Below are 16202 nucleotides of genomic sequence, written 5' to 3'. Positions count from 1 at the left end.
GAGACTAAACCAACCCACCTCTCCAAGAAAGCCTGGAATCTTTTTTGGAAGACAGTAGAATATGAACAGTCACAATGTTTTGGGAACAAGGAAAAGGAGACATTTCACACTCTTCTCAAAATCACTGCATCATCACAAAAAGACACTCTGTAAATCTCCTTTGTTACACACATCTCATAGCAAACTTTTCTTCATCCTTCCCCTCAGGGACCATCGGGAACAAGAAAACCTTACTGACCAGCTATCTTCTTCCTTTGTGGCCTCCTCAAAATAGCCCATTTTCTCAAAGTATGGAACTCAGATTATTTTAACTGCGGGTAGGTTTAAATTTGCTACTGTCTCACAGTGTTACACTGAATATGTGTATTTATCTATATATGTATGTGGTGGTCTCTTCATTTTTTATGGATCTTCTGGTTTTATATAACCAGTCTGTTTTATGTGCATCTCTCCAAAATGCTTGTGATTAATTCTGCTTCCATAACAGAATCCTTTTTACGAGTTATAGAGGTTGGGGAACCTGTACATTGTATTTTAAATTTTATTTCAATATGCACGAACTCAGATCTAAATTCTATGCATGGAAGAGGGAAGACCACTTTCTGGAGGATACTTTGGGATCAGATATAAACTCAGGAGTAGTTTCCTCTAAACAACAAAAACCAAAGATACAGATAAACTTTCCTTTTCAGGACTACATCAAATGTACCCAACCCAAAAACAGTAAACAAAACTTTTTTCCACTGGAAACAACATACTTAACACGCTTTTTAAAAAAACAGCTACTTACACAGCAGGAATTCTTATTCACTCTGTTCAAGTGGTAATTTAAAGTTTTGTTTTAAAGCAGTAATCCACAAAAAGGAGTGAGAGAAAGTACATACCTCTTTAGGAGACACTCCTCTTAAAACCTGAACACAGACACACACACACCTAGTGTGCCCAGTGAGGCTGAGATACACATCCCTCTCCTATCTTTATTGATGGGGAGCTGCAGTAAAATTTGAGTGCGCTAGAGTGGGGAGAAGAGGTAGGGAGTGAAGGAAGGAGGGAGAAACACAGAAAGAAACAGAGACGCTGACTTCCTAATTTAAAAGACAACAGTGAATTAGCTCGAAAAGGGGAAGTAAATTTAAGACTGCCTCAGATTTGTTCTTTCCTTTCTAGTCCATTCCAAGGCCTCATCTTAGATTAGGCCCTTACTACTGCACTGATTTAACTCTGACACAGTCTCTTAACTCACTGCCTCCAATTCTTACTTTAACATGTCATCTACAATGCTGACTGAATGACAGCCTTTCTAAATGACTGACTTGACTAGGTCATTCTGCTACTTAAAATATCTTTAAGGCATCATCCATAGTGCCAAGCAAACTTCCTTGCACAGGGTGGGCACTCAAATTTGTTGACTGAACAAATGATAGCAGCTCTGTGTAAAAGAGGTATTACTGACATTCCTAACACAATGACATAGACTCTTTCCTCCTCGTGTTGCATTAAAGCACCACAGGATGAGTGACAGTGTCTGTGTGAGACTCAGAATCATCTTAATTTTCAGAGATGCCTAAAGCAGCCCACATTCTCCCTGCATAAGAACTAAACTCTTACAGGCCCATTTAATTTCTACTACTTTAAAATAGAAAATGGTAAATGCAAACAAAAAGGCAATACTATGATTTCAAGGTTTTTGCAAATTCTTACATTATTGGCAGAAAAATCCTATTTTTCTTCAGAGGAAGATAATTAAGGAAATAATTAAGGTATAAATTCAGGAAATTATTGGTGACACAGACAAGTTTAGTCATTGGGTTTTAGGAAGATTCTCTGACAGAGTATTAGAATTTATGTCAAGGACTATATCAAGTTAGAAACGCATGCATTTTCAACTTGCACCCCATGAAGGCAATATGGACTCCAGATAATTGTGCCACATCAAAACTTATAACTGGCAATGACTCCATTTTCAAATAGAAGGTATGATGCAGTTACATTTTTCAGCCATCTGCAAGCTGCCTGACAAGTCATCCCCGTGAGGGGAAGAGTCCCTTGTTTTTCATGTACTTTCTAAATAGGCTCTATTGGAGTCAAAGCTGTCACTCTTGCAAATTAAGAGCTGACAACCTATCCCTGTGCAATCTAGGAGATAACTGCTGGACTTGGAGAAAAGGGGGTAACATAGAAGATTCATAAACTTATTGGGTTTTATTAAACCCACGTAAGTTTGCAAAAATACTCTTCCCTGAAGCCCAAGGTAGTTAGAACACTGAGAAAACCTATTATATAAAATGCTACAGAGAGAGAAGAACCAAGAGTAGTTAAGAGGGGCCGGCCCAGTGGCATAGTTGTTAAGTTCGCGCCCTCCGCTTCGGCAGCCCGGGGCTCCCCAGCTCAGATTCTGGGCACGGACCAAGCACTGCTCGTCAAGCCATGCTGAGGTGGCGTCCCACATAGAAGAGCTAGAATGATGTACAACCAGGATATACAACTATGCACAGGGGTTTTGGGGAGAAAAAGGAAAAAGAAAAAGAAGAGGAAGATTGGCAACAGATGATGTTGGCTCAGGGCCAATCTTCCTCAAAAATAAAGAAAAGAGTAGTTAAGAGACAGGGATACAATGCATCCTGAGAAACTACTCTGTGTAAAAACATAATCTAGAACATATACTCTCTTTTTCTTTGCAAGAGTATCAGCTCTTAGAGAAACTCCAAGTAATTAAGTCATGGTTTCTAGTCTCAAATCCTGACTCTGAGCAATGTCAGAAATGTTACATAGTAAGTACAAAAATGACACACATTACTGCTATTACTCACATAATGATATTCCTATATCTAGATTATTCTCTTTCTTCTTTTAGTCCTGTCAGTCACATTTCCTACATATACAGAGACTGTCATTCACTTTAAGACAGAGAAATTCCAAAAAATGGGGAAAGGAGCCTGGAGGGTAAAAATTTAGTACAGAAGGGTGGGAATGGTTAGCTTATTTACATACTCTCCAACATGCAGGCGGTTTTATGAAAAATATTTATAATGTATTTTTTTCTAATCATAAAAAGTAAGATATACCCAGTGAAGAACGCTTTTAAAGTACAGACAGACTCATAAAGTTGAAAAAAAAGGTCTTATCTCTGAGATATTGTGAACATTTTGGTCTATTTTCTTCCTGACATTTAAAAAACATAATTATATGCATACAGTATATCTATTTTATAATCTTTTTGTTTAACTGAATTGCAAACAAGAATTTAAACTTTCAGTTTTGTTCTTTCCATAGGAACTGTCCTAACAAATGAATTTGGTCAAAACCCCTGTATATTCAATCTGCTCAATTTTGATTAAAGTGGTAAAAAATTCTTAGACTAGTATTTGAAAAGGATAATTTGAAAGCAAGCAAATCATAAGATAATTAAAGTTAAAAAAGCTATAATAGGCAGAAGAAAACTATAAAAGGGCTAGAAGTATATCATTTAAAAAATTAAGTCATTTCAATCAAGAGTAAACAGGAAGAGAGAAAAACTTGTTGACTAGTCTTTAGAAAGTCCATATGAAAATGGAATTGTTGAAGTTTCACATCTACTAACCACGACTAAGTCACAACAAAGATTTTTTTTTTTAAGATTTTATTTTACTTCTCTCTCCCCAAAGCCCCCCGGTACATAGTTGTGCATTCTTAGCTTTGGGCCCCTCCAGCTGTGGCATGTGGGACACTGCCTCAGCATGGCCTGATGAGCAGTGCCATGTTCGCGCCCAGGATCCGAACCGGCGAAACCCTGGGCCACGGAAGGAGAGCACGTGAACTCAACCACTCGGCCACGGGGCCTGCCCCCACAGCAAAGATTTTTATGAGCTACTTCTAGTAGCAAAGATTTGGCTTAGGCTAGTGAGATTAGGCTAAGATTTTAAAAAAGAGTTTAGGTTAAGGTTAAAAAAAAAAGGCAAAATAAAAAATTATACGCACATTACATTTATAACCATGTGAAATATTTATGTAAAGACCGGAAGAAAACGAAGACAAGTTTAATGTAACACATAGACCATATAATTGAACAACGGATGACTTGTCTCTATCCCTCAATGTTTACAACAATAATTTAAAATTGGGAAAAACCTCATTCATCGTTTCAATCTTGTTTTATTTTGTATCTCTGAAGTGGAGGTGATCCATTCCAGATTTTAGGACAGACTGCTCTTTATAAAAATACTATTAGAACAAATTCTTTTAAATGTGTTAATTTTACTAATAATGTTATAATTATAATGTTATAATTTAACATGTTAAACTTAGGGGAATGTTATAATTTTGCATATGCTTTTTTTTTTTTGGTGAGGAAGATTCGCCCTGAGCTAACATCCTTTGCCAATCCTCCTCTTTTTTTGCTTGAAGAAGATTAGCCCTGAGCTAACATCTGTGCCAACCTTCTCCCACCTTGTATGCGGGAAGCCTCCATGAATGGCTGACGAGTAGAGTAGGTCTGCACCCGGGATCAGAACCCGCAAACCTGGGCCACCGAAGTGGAGCACGCGGAACTTTAACCACTCGACCACAGGGCCAGCCCCTTGCGTATGCTTTTTGATCTCTGGAGGAAGTGGAGAACTCATGGGACTTTTCAAGAGCATTAGTTTTGTACTAAGAAGTAGAAACATCATCATTCCAAATATGTTGAAAGAATGTAAAAGAGGTGATTACATATGACAGGTAACCTTTTAATCTCAATGTGTTCCACTAGCTATGCAATATAAATCTAAAAGCAACTTTCTCTAAAGATAACATGTTGGCAAACTTACTCTTGCTTCTCTTTACTAGATCATTTCTTCTTTACTACTTACTCTTTGACTAGTGAGGGAGGTGTCCAAGCAAACTGTAAGGGTTAAAAAAAAAAAATCCTGGGGACAGACTGGTGGTGCAGCAGTTCGCTGGTTTGGATCCCAGGTGTGGACAGGGCACCGCTTGGCATGCCATGCTGTGGTAAGCGTCCCATATATAAAAAAGAAAGTGGAGGAAGATGGGCACGGATGTTAGCTCAGAGCCAGTCTTCCTCAGTGATAAGAGGAGGACTGGCAGCAGTTAGCTCAGGGTTAATCTTCCTCAAAAAAAAAAAAATTAAAAAAAATCCAATGTTTTCTGGTGCCAGAAAGGAGGGGGGCTTTTCCATGCTCCCTTTTCTTAGATCTCTGCGTAAAGAAAACTTTTAATTGTAAATCTTTCCTCTATCCCTTTGATATATGTGCACATATTTTTAAAACCTCTTCCCAGCTTTACAACTCCCAAGTGGTTTTCTTAAGGGTCTGAGAGCCATGCCCCTGCCGGTCACCAGGGGAGTTTCACCTAGGCAACTGGGTCCTGTAACTACTTACTTGTCATAAATATATGAAAAGTTTAATTTTTCCTGTGGATAAAGGCAACTGACTAACTGATGGACACCTCAAATACCAGAAGAATTTAGGATGAATAAGATGTAACAGCAATGGTGCTGGGCACAGTTCGGCTACATGATGACAAATTATCATTACCTTGAGAACAAGTAAGTAATGGATTATATCTGACTGGCTTTATCAAAAAGTGAGATCTCCTTCTGTCTACAATCTCATTACCAGGTTGCCTTTGATGCTCACTTCAGTCTTAACGCTTATTCAATAATAAAACTATTTTTTTCCTACGTTTATGGAAAGGATTTTCTGAGTTGACAGGAGATTTTTATTTTTTTCCCAACAATCTGGTGACAGGAATGGGATGGTCTGAAGTGCCTGAAATAAGCAGACCAGCTGAAGATCTTGTGGCCACGTAACACCCAGGTAAGAGACTCTGAATCATAAAAAGTCTCCCTTGAAGCTGTCTATCCTTTTGGAATATAAGACGAACTCCTTAGCTCCAAGACTTGAGATGAATGTGTCCAGAGTCTGGGTCTCGGGACTGAAGTGACACAAAACTAAGAGGCTCTGAAGACCTAAGAACAGGTACTCCACTACTGGTAGGGTAAAGGCACAAATGCACTGTCACAGAGCTGTACATAAAGAGTAGAATGTTCCAATAATGGAAACTTCAGTAAGAGTTCCCACTCTTAACACTCAGTTCTGATCTCTTTGCTTTCCTGTCATTTTTTCACATTTTACTTTTCTCCCAGCTTTGAAATCCTAAAATTGACACTAAATCATTCTGTTTACATCATACTCAAGAATCTTGTTTAGAGTTTCTTGAGGCAGGGGATTCTATCTTGTCCTTTTCTTTCTTCAACAGAGAATGTAAGAAAATTTGATGATTTATCTAAGAAACTGGGGCAGAGCAAAGCAGAAACCCAGGTGAGAAAAGGGTAAGTTTTGTAAATGTAAATGAACTGGAAAAGAATAATGATGGTGATAAAATACGTAAGAACGAGGGATCATTGAGAGATGTCAACCAAAAGAAACACCAGAGAGTAAGTCTCTCGGTGTTTTTCCAGCATTGGATACTATTTGAAATGTACTGATGATTTGGTAATTATCCTTCCCATTTTATGTTAAAAATAGGCTTTCTGCTCTATGACTGCTTCACAGAAGCTTGACTAGTATAAGCTAATCTCCCCAGGGTCTAGCGCTGGAACCAGAAGAGTAAGTACGACAAAAGGAGTCTAGAGTTAAATTCTATCAAAAATATACATCTATAACACAATTTAAAATTTTTCACTTCAAGCTTTAACACTAAACATCATCAAAGTAAGAGTCAAATCATAGGTTTATTAATTATATTGATGTTCTCAATAACTACCTTTCAGTTTTATTGATTTGTTTTCCTGTTTTCTAGTTCACTTATTTCCCCTATTATCTTTATTATTTCCTTTGGGTTTAATTTGCTATTTTTTAAATTTCAGCTTTATTGAGGTATAATTTACATATAAAATTGTAAAATATTTAAAGTGTACACTGTGGTGATTTGATATATGCACATTGTGAAAGGATTCGCCATATAGTTAACACATCCATCACCTTGCATATTTGTCTTTTTTTCCCCTTGGTGAGAACACTTAAGTTCTATTCTCTTAGCAAATTTCAATTACACAAAATACTGTTATCAGCAATAGTCACCACGTTTCACGTTAGATCTTGGACCTTATTTACCTCATATAATTTGTTCTTTTAATAGTTTCCTCAGGTGGAATCTGAGGTCAATAATTTGACATTATTTTTCTTTTCTAATATAGGCAGTAGTGGTGTAAACTGCCACCTAAGTACTGCCTTAGCAGTGTGGTAGGCAGAATAATGCACCACCAAAGATATCCATATCCCAATCTCTGGACTCGGGATACGTTACCTTATGTGGCAAAAACGACTTTGCAGATGTGATTAACTTAAGGGATCTTGAGACGGGGAAACTATTATCTTGGATCAACCCAGTGGATCCAATGTGATCAAAAGGGTCCTTACAAGTGGGAGGGAAGTAAGAGAACCAGACAGATGTGAAGATACTACGCTGCTAGCTTTGAAGATGGAGGAAAGGGCCCTGAGCTGAGGAGTGTAGGTAGCCTCTAAAAGATGTTTAAAGCTTCCAGAAGAATCAAAGACCTGTTGATATCTCGATTTTAGTCCAGTGAAACCGATTTTGGACTTGTTACCTCCAAAACTGTAAGATGATAAATTTGTGTTGTTTACAGTCACTAAATTTGTGGTGATTTGTTACAGGAGCAATAGGAAATGAATACAAGGAGGATCCCACAAATTTTGACTTGGGTTTTAATTTTCATTCAGTTTGAAATACTTTGTAATTTCCCTTTTGATTTCTTCTTTGACCCTGCAGTTATTCAGAACTGTGTTATTTAGTTTCCAAGTGTTTGGGGGATTTTCCAGAGCTGTTTTTCTTACTGATTTCCAATTTAATCGCTGTGACTTGAATCCTCTGCAGTTTATTAGGAATTGTCCTACACGGTCTGGCTCGGCGAGTGTGCCACTGTGCCTGTGTCTGCTGTTGGAGCGTTTAGTTAGTCGGCCGACCATGCTGTTCAAGTCTTCTACAGCCTCACTTACTGTCCGTCTACTGGTTCTAGCCAGAGTTTCCTAATTATGTCAATTCCATTCACTACTTTTTGAATGTGTGAAATATAGATATAATAATTGTACTTAATAACTAATGATTTGTTTGCTAATTCTAAAGTTTATGTCAGTTATGAATCAGTTTGATTTATTTTTTCCTCATTATGGGTCATATTTTTTTCATGGTTTCACTAGTCAATTCTACCAAATATTGGAGGAAGAAACAGTATCAATTCTACACAAAATTTTCCAGAACACTGTAGAGGAGGGATCACTTATCAATTCATTCTGTGAGGTCAGCATTTCTCAGAGAGCCAAACATAAAAATTATCAGAAAACTACAGACCAATATCCCTCATGAACTTAGATGTAAAAAAACCTAAATAAAATTTTAGCAAATCAAATTCAACAACATATAAAAAGAAAAATATCTCACAACCAACTTTTATCCCAGAAAGGCAAAGTTGGCTTAATATTCAAATATCAAGTAACATCAAACAAGTGCATAATAAACAAAAGAAGAAAGCCCTATTGTCTCAAGAAATACAGGAAAAGTATTTGATAAAATCCAATATGTATTCTTATTGAAATGACAAATCTCTCAGCAAATTAGGAATAAAAAAGAATTTTTTCAACCAGATAATTCAAAAAACTACAGCTAACATGATACTTAACGGTGAAAGATTGAACGCTTTCTCACTTAGATCAGGAATAAGATGAGAATGTTTGCTTTCAACACCTCCAGTCACCTTGCTCTGGAGGGTCTAGCATGTGTATTAAGTCAAGAAAAAGAAGCAAAAGGTGCATCTAGTTAGAAATGAAGTAAAACTGTCTTTTCTCAGAAATGACATGAGTATTTACATAGAAAATCCAAACGAATCTCTATAAAAAATACTAATAAAACCAGTATGTAAATTTTACCAATGTTGCACAATGAGAGACCAAAAAAAAAGTCTATTGTATTTCCATATACCAGTAATGAAAAAACAAATATTGAACTAAAAAGACCATTTACAATAGCATCAAAAGATATGAATTTGAGGGGCCAGCCCCATAGCTGAGTGGTTAAGTTTGCCAGCTCCGCTGCGGCAGCCCACAGTTTCGCTGGTTCGGATCCTGGGCACAGACATGGCACCACTCATCAAGCCACGCTGAGGAGGCGTCCCACATGCCACAACTAGAAGGGCCCACAACTAAAATATACAACTATGTACTGGGGGGACTTGGGGAGAAAAAGAAGAAAAAAAAAAAGAAGAAGAAAGAAGATTAGCAACACTTGGTAGCTCAGATGCCAATCTTTAAAAAAAAAAAGATATGAATTTGACAAAATTACAAAAGTCTGGTAATTAAAAACTTTAAAACATTGCTGACAGAATTAAAGAAGATATAAATAAATGTCAAAATATACCATGCTTACGGGTCAGAATACTCAATATTGTAAGATGTCAATGCTATCTACAAATTCAACACAAATCCAATCAAATTCCAACAGGCTTTTTTTGTAGAAAAAACCGATCCTAAACTTAACACTGGAAATAAAGGACTGAGAATAGCCAAACAATTTTGGAAAAAAAGAACAAAGTTGGAGGACTCAATCACACTATCTGATTTCCAGAGTTATTACAAAGCCTCAGTAACCATGACAGTGTGGTATTGGCATCAAGAAAGACAATTAAATCAAGAGGAAAAAATTGAGAATCCAGAAATAGACCCACATATAACATGCACAATGTATTTTTGGAGAATGTGCAAAGGAAATTCACCAGAAATAGGACAGCCTGTGAAATTCTCATGCATTGCTGCCGGGGACATAAAATGATAGAAGTACTTGGAAAACAGTTTGCAGTTTTTAAAAAATTTAAACGTACACTTACATGTAACCCAGGCATTCCACTCCTAGGTATTTACTCAAGAGAAATGACAGCCTATACAAAGATCTGTACATGAATGTTCACAGCAAGCTTATCTGTTACAACCTCAAACTGAAAACAACTGCCCCAACAGGTGAACAAATTGTGGTATATCCATAGTGCATCAGCAATTTTAAAAAATGAGCTACTAACATATGCAACAATATGGATAAACCTGCTGAGTGAAAGAAGCCAGACAAAACAGTTTACACTTTCTGATTTCATTTACGTAACACTCTACAAAGTGCAAACTAACCTAGAGTGACAGAAAGCAGACCAGTGTGTGATGGGAACTGTGGGAAGGGTAGTGCAGGATGGAGGGATTTATAAACACACGAGGAAACTTTTTGGGGTGGTAAATATGGTCATGATGGTACCAATGGTTCATGAATGTACATAAGTGTCATGACTAACCAAATGTTTTATACATGTAAACTTTATGTCAATTACATCTCAATAAAGGTGCTAAAGTGGTCTGGGTGGTTTCTAAGGTAATTAAAACATAAGCATATCCACATATCTATTGTGAACCTGCTAAAACACGATAGTGTTTTTAAAGGCTTTAAAATAATATACATTGTATTTTTCCATTTGTGAAAAGAAACATGTATCTCTACATCCAAATAATTGGATTCCAAGGGCTTGTCTTCCTTCCTCCTAACTTTCATTGCTTTTTCTCTTTTAGTTTTCTTTTTTTAAATGACAAAAGTATCTATTGAAACAAATAAATCTGTCTCCCCCTCAGCTAGCCAATTCCAGTTGCCGGAGGTGAACGACGTTAACAGTCTTCAGTAGGTATACAATCTCCCATACCATTATGGCTCCGACAAATTGTTAAAAAAGAAACAACAGGCCCAAGATGGAGTCACTTGCCTCCAGGAGGGCAAACCAAGACCTGATTGAAGTTTCAACCCCTCTCGGGAATGGGACATTAAACCAATCAGTCTAGAAATTCCTGATCGACACTAGGGAGGTCATCTGCCTGACAGGACCCCTGTTGCCCTTCCCCAAAAAAAGGGGACTTTACCTGAAACAATAATTTCTTTTCTTTTGCTAATAACTTTCTCATGCTGCCCAGTTTCTGCCTATAAAACCCTTCCATTATGCACAACTCCTTGGAGAGCCTTTCTATTTATTAGGTGGAATGCTGCCCAATTCATGAATAAAGCCAATTAGATTTTCAAAGTTACTCAGTAGAATCTTTACTCATTAACAAAACAATCACAAATATACAGGTTTGCTTTAAATAGAAAAATGGAGCCATACTATATAAGTTATTTTGCAAAATGCTTTATTTTCCCTTAATTTATTATGAAAATCTCCAGGTTATCACATGGATCTATCTCATTCATGTCTCAGTTGTACAATGTGTCATAGTATATATGTACCAGTCCTCTTGAAATACTTTACATTTTTTGCTGTTTCTTTTGACACAGAAACCACTTTTAAATCCTTATCGACTGGTACTTTTATTTCCAAAACTGGTCAAAAAAAGTACACATGCACACACACACACGCGCACACGTATCTGATACCACCAGATTTAGTTCCAGACTGGTTAAAGTAATTTACACTCCTATCACAAATACATGAGTGTTGGATTTCCTCCATTCTCACAGGTACTTGATACTATATTTCCCAAACTAATAGTTAAAAAGCAGTATTCTCAGACTCACTAATGAGGGTGAGCATCTTTTTCTATTTTTATTGGCTATTTGTTCTTTCTTTTCTGTGAATTTATTTTTATACTTTACTCAATCTTCTATTAGATTGTACTGCACAGACAGGTTAACCTTTTAAATACTGTTCTCTGTTGATTTCCTTTTTGCCAAGACAAAATTCAAAATTTTATTTATCATAATTTTATAATGAATTTTCAACAATTGACAATTACTGACAATAATGCTGGAAAAAGTAGAAGACAGCAGGAAAACAGGAAGACCAAATATGAGATGGATTGACTCCATAAAGGAAGCCATAGGCACAATTTTCCTGAAGCTGAGGAGGGCTACTGAGGATAGGACACTGTGGACATCACTCATTCACACAGTCGCCAAGAGTCAGAGCCAACTTGATGGCACAAAACCACCACCAAGAATTTTCTCTAATGAACATCTTTACAGACAACACCAACAAAAAGACCATCAAAGAAAACATGCATTTTAACTAATTTGAAATTAAAGCAAGGAAAAGTCTTCTTTTTTGATAATGTCTCAAATACTTATCAATGTGCCACTTTGAAATGCAAAGATTTTAAACTGGACTCAATGTGCTTCTCCAGTTTCTGAGGCATATCGAAGTTAGAAATTTAGCTTCTACTTTCTGGTCAACAGCAGGACCATTTCCTGCCCTACCAGTGCTAAAAATTTTGCCACCAACCCTCTTAAATGTGCCTTTGCTATTTGACCCAATCAAAGACGTGGATACAAGTTAAGAATGCATTACTAGAGTTTGAGCTCTTTGAAGATACGGACTCTATCCTATTGGTCTACTTTGCGTATCTAGCATCTAGTACAGTACCTGACCCACAGTAGATACGCACTGAAAACCTGTTAATGAATAAATGCTTTGCAATCAAAACTAAATCCGAGGTTAATGTCTCGCCACAATAACAACAAGCACTGGCTCAGTCTCTTTGAGTTAGGTAGGTACTATTACATTACTTTCATTTCAGAAATGAGGAAACGGAAATGCAGGGAAGTTAACTAAATTGCTCCAATCCCAGGGATAGAAAAGGTTGGAGGTAGAATTAAAACATAATCAACTCCAAAGCACTCATCTTTTCAACATAACCTTTCTTTCAACTCTGCTCTGTTCCTGTACTTTCTCATCTGAATTCCAACTTCATTTTCATTTTGGTTAAGATGTCTTTTGTTTTTGTATGAGGAGAGAATGTGGGGTTAAGCAAGGAGGGTAGCGTGAAAAATGATGTTTGTCTGTTACCCCTACAGCATAGTATGTCAAGTCACTAGGAAAATAAAATGGCAAAATGGCCCTAAATAGGTTTGTTCCAAAAAACTCAGCAGGGGCCAGCCCCATGGCGCAGCGGTTAAGTTCGAACATTCCACTTCGGTGGCCCGGGGTTCGCCAGTTCGGATCCCGGGTGCAGACATGGCACTGCTTGGCAAGCCATGCTGTGGTAGGCATCCCACATATAAAGTAGAGGAAGATGGGCACAGGGCCAGTCTTCCTCAGCAAAAAGAGAAGGACTGGCAGTAGTTAGCTCAGTGCTAATCTTCCTCAAAAAAAACCTCAGCAGAGGACAGTCCATTTGCAATTCTATCAGTAGTGAGAATAAAGACGATTCCAAAGAGACCATTGGCATATTTTATAGGCCTCTGTATTATATTTTACTATTCTTTCTAGTATCTTAGACACTTTTTGCATTTTAATAAATGCTTTGTGCCACTTCTACCATAATCAAAATAAATCTAGTACAGATGAAAAAATGTCAATCACTACAGCACAAAATATACAATTTAATTAGAGAATGGACTAGAACACTGGTAATCTCTCTACTCAATTCTTTTCATCTCTAAATATAACACTATAGCTCGTGGCCTTGAATACATAAACCCTGATTTAAAAAAAGAAACAAAAAACCGGGGCCAGCCCAGTGGCACAGCAGTTAAGTTTGCGTGCTCTGCTCTGGTGGCCTAGGGTTTGCTGGTTTGGATCCTGGGCACAGACCTATGCACCGCTTATCAAGCCATGCTGTGGCAGGTGTCCCACATATAAAGTAGAGGAAGATGGGCACGGATGTTAGCTCAGAGCCAATCTTCCTTAGCAAAAAGAGGAGGATTGGCAGCGGATGTTAGCTTAGGGCTAATCTTCCTCAAGAAAAAAAAAAGAAGGAAAATAAACCAAACCCTTTCAATCATCAGTGAATCCACACTGTCAGTGCTTTGCAAACTGCAGAGAAGTCTACTAGAACCTTAATCTGCAGGAACTGCTATGAGTAATAAAACACACTTTTTTTTGAGGAAGAGCAGCCCTGAGCCAACTGCTGCCAATCCTCATCTTTTTGCTGAGGAAGACTGGCCCTGAGCTAACATCCACGCCCACCTTCCTCTACTTTATATGTGGGATGCCTACCACAGCATGGCGTGCCAAGCGGTGCCATGTCCGCACCTGGGAGCCAAAGCGGTGAACCCTGGGCCACCAAAGCAGAACGTGGGAACTTAACCCCTGCGTCACTGGGCTGGCCCCTAACAAATCTTATCACTTCTCTGTTCATGTCTTTGTCTTACTCATCCCTATATTTATACGTCTGTCTCTCTAGTAGATGATCAAGTTCCCAGTGAAAAGTCATCTCTGAGTCCCAGAGGTCAGAAGAAAGCCTGCTAGATAGTAGGTACAAATTAATATTGCCTTAACAAATGAAACCAATCAATTAATCAATTTAATTCTGGACTTTCTACCAAAAATAATTAAGTATGGATATATCAAATTCTCTCTTGGCACATTATAAAGATCCATCTTTAGGCTACCCATGTTTCTTGGTTTTCCATGATAGTTCTTTTTTTTTTTTCCTTTTTCTCCCCAAAGCCCCCCGGGTACATAGTTGTATACTCTTTGTTGTGGATCCTTCTAGTTGTGGCATGTGGGACACTGCCTCAGCGTGGTTTGATGAGCAGTGCCATGTCCGCGCCCAGGATTCGAACCAACGAAAACACTGGGCCGCCTGCAGCGGAGCGCACGAACTTAACCACTCGGCCACGGAGCCAGCCCCTCATGATAGCTCTTAATTTGAATATTCTTCCCTAAGTCCCAAAATATGGATCAAAACATGTAGTCAAAAATATTTTAAGTTACAATTCATCTAAAAATAAATTTGAATTTGAGAGGAGAGCTATAGTCTATTATTGAAATGTGAAGAAAAAAACACCAGCATCTATCTATTCCAACTACAGTTGCTCAAATGTTTGTTGAATTGAATAGTACTAAGTTTTAATACCAAACAAGTGAAATTTTTTTCCTCCCCTTAGCCCCAGTACATAGTTATATATCCTAGTTTCATGTCATTCTACTTCTTCTATGTGGGATGCTGCCACAGCATGGCTTGATGAGTGGTGTGTAGGTCCGTACCCAGGATCCGAACCGGCCAACCTCGCACCGCCGAAACACAGCACATTAATTTAACCACTCAGCCATGGGGCCGGCCTCCAAACAAACGAAATTTTTAAGCATTCTACTTTTATGGAAAATTGACCTGATACAAATGGTATCAGGAATTTACACAGAAAACAAACTTCTGAGAAATACTTCCATTCCTTTCATTCATATTACTGAACAATGGTAATTAATGTTAATAACAAATGAGGCATTATAGGGTCTTGAAGAATATCAGGAATTATCAAAAATACACTAGGGGCTGGCCCAGTGGCCGAGTGGTTAAGTTCGCGCGCTCCGCTGCAGGCGGCCCAGTGTTTCGTTGGTTCGAATCCTGGGCGTGGACATGGCACTGCTCATCAAACCACGCTGAGGCAGCGTCCCACATGCCACAACTAGAAAGCCCCACAACGAAGAATATACAACTATGTACCGGGGAGCTTTGGGGAGAAAAAGGAAAAAAAAAATTGAAAAAAAAATAGACTGGTAACTACATTTTCAAATTTGACAATCCATGTTTCATATAAGATAATTCTCATTTAAATTAGACTCAAAAAACTTAGCTGCAAAATTTATAATAAAACTTGTTTTTGGTCATAATTATGACAAAAGAAATTCATATTCATGGGCCAAAAAAAAAAAATCAGAATGAAGAAAAAATGAAAAAGTCTTCTCCTTCTCATCTTGTTCCCAGGTCTCTTTCTCCAGAGGAAACCATTACTATTTCTTACTTATACTCACCTAAAATATTGGTGTATATGCAATCAAATATGCACATGTGTACTATAGGTGTGAATGTGCATACTGCCATTTCACTTTTTTCATACTATAAATATATTTTGCACCTTGACATGGCTTTAAAATTCCACCCCATGTATAACATGTATATGAAAGCTATGCTTAGGGTTATAATATGATTTAATAATGTGATTTGTGAAATTTATGATATACATATTTTTTTTTGGTGAGGAAGATTGGCCCTGAGCTAAAACCTGTGCCAATCTTCCTCTATTTTGTATGTGGGATGCCACCACAGCATGGCTTGATGAGCAGTGTATAGGTCCATGCCTGGGATCCAAACCCACAAACCCCAGCCCGCCAAAGTGGAGCATGCAAACTTAACCATTAGGCCACGGGGCTGGCCCCTGTGAAATATTTTAATATGTGCAGTATCACATTT

The 16202-nt window shown here is 37.8% G+C and overlaps 1 protein-coding gene across 15 annotated transcripts in view; it reads right to left on the bottom strand.

The window, feature by feature from the left end:
• EIF4G3 (eukaryotic translation initiation factor 4 gamma 3) overlaps window positions 1-16202 on the bottom strand; it is a 314955-nt gene that overhangs the window by 88412 nt on the left and 210341 nt on the right. The window lies entirely within an intron of this gene.

Source organism: Equus quagga, chromosome 5 (assembly GCF_021613505.1).
Source record: "Equus quagga isolate Etosha38 chromosome 5, UCLA_HA_Equagga_1.0, whole genome shotgun sequence".
NCBI lineage: Eukaryota > Metazoa > Chordata > Mammalia > Perissodactyla > Equidae > Equus > Equus quagga.
This window is presented reverse-complemented; position numbering and strand designations above follow the sequence as displayed.